The sequence below is a fragment of the Macadamia integrifolia genome, chromosome 11, assembly GCF_013358625.1.
Source record: "Macadamia integrifolia cultivar HAES 741 chromosome 11, SCU_Mint_v3, whole genome shotgun sequence".
Classification (NCBI taxonomy): Eukaryota; Viridiplantae; Streptophyta; class Magnoliopsida; order Proteales; family Proteaceae; genus Macadamia; species Macadamia integrifolia.
Genome location: NC_056567.1, coordinates 26,377,322 through 26,379,159, shown reverse-complemented (window position 1 = coordinate 26,379,159; position 1,838 = coordinate 26,377,322).

Below are 1,838 nucleotides of genomic sequence, written 5' to 3'. Positions count from 1 at the left end.
TGACAGTTAAAACTTCATGCCAGAATGGTTCCCTGCTCAGCGACTCAACGACTTAAAATTTTGTCGGCCCGGACCGCCCTCAGCCCAACAGGCAACAGTATTAAATAACATTTTGACTTTTCATACCGCAGCAGTGCTTCTGCCGTTGCAATAGCCACGGTGTCATAAGGGAATCTGTCTGTGCCATTATCACAGTAACGTTGAGAGCAGCGCAGGTGAGGTGATGGCAAGTCATGTCTTGTGAATTTTGTGAAATTTCTGTCAGCAACGGCTCTAGAATCAAGTCCTCAGCGTACGGTTTTGTCTGGCTGACAGCTTCCATCAGTGATAGCTTTACAGCCGCTGTTGCAAATTGCCAAGTGCAAGTTCCGATACGGAGGAGCGTCCTTCCACGCGCCTTCACTCGGGGTGGGTCCGTTGGCAGTGAAGAAACGGGAAATCCCATTAGGCCGTACCCCTGGAAGGCTGGAACTCCTTCTAATTGGAGCTGAGTCCTCGTGAATCGTGACAGAAGCGCTCCTGTTTCCAAGAAGTAGAGCCTACGCCTGGCCCACTAAAACCTGGATTAAGTCGGGTCCAGCTTGGTCCAAAACAAAACCGATCAATTTTGAAGTTTTTTGAAAATTTTAGGTTAAAGGACTTGTTTGGTCCAATGATAAAGTATAAATGCTGCGATTTAGTGGTTAAACGGTTAAAACAATCTGTGGACATTTTTAAAGTAAAGACCTCACACATATGGGTGCTTTATGCACTGAATATGACTTTTAACGAATTCAATTGGGTAAAAAAAAAGAAAAAAGTTTGAATTGACATCGAGCATATTACCTTCAATGCCTGGTTGATGCTGAATAGGCATTTTTTCTGCATCGAATAAACTCATTCGACATTCAATACTCTCGAGTTGACATATGCTCATTCGATGTCTAAGTTCATGCATCTGGCGTTGAACAGAGCCCATTACAGGTTGAATTCTCTCTCTCTCTCTCTCTCTCTCTCTCTCTCTCTCTCTCTCTCTCTCTCTCTCAATTCTAGGCTCTTTCTTTTCTAAAATTCCACCCCACAACAGGTTGTGGACAAATCCTTAGGAGCCCAGAACCGTCTATGTTCGTTGCTTGCCCCAAGAAGGCTTGGTCCACCCTTCCATCTTGTGCTTTTCTCTTCTTTTGGTTTCCTTTCCATTAATTGGAATTTTACTTCCATTTTTTACGATTAATGCATGTGAGAGTGTGGATGCTATTCCTATATTTTTAGGTAGTGGTGGCATACACCACGTTAGCTTCATGCCTTTTTAGCATGTTGATTTTTTAATGCTTAGTTGTGCATAATGTCCATATTGTTTTGCTTTCACTCTTCTCTTTGTTCTTTTTTTTTTTTATTTTATGATCTTTAAGCATGTATGTTGGCTAGGTTTCTTTTCTTACATATATGATTTGTTTTGCATTCTCATGTTGACATTAGAGTCGTTAAGTTATATTTTCATATGGAATTTGCTTTGCATTGTGATTTTATACTGTCTTTTGCATTGGTTTTGCATAATAGTTTTTTTCACAATTTAATCAGTAGGTTAGGGTTTGGGTGCCATTTTAGGGTTTTATTTTTTCCCTTGCCATGAATGGGTTTCCATTGTTTTACTGTGGTTTTTCCATCATTATGTTTTTCCTAATTTTCTTTCTTTTTTTATGATTTATAGTTTATTTAGACCTTTTTAGGGTTCATTTAGGCCCTAGGGGTGTTTTTTTTTTTTTTTTTTTTTTTTTTTTTTTTTTTTTTTTTTTTTTTTTTTTTTTTTTTTTTTTTTTTTTTTTTTTTTTTTTTTTTTTTTTTTTTTTTTTTTTTTT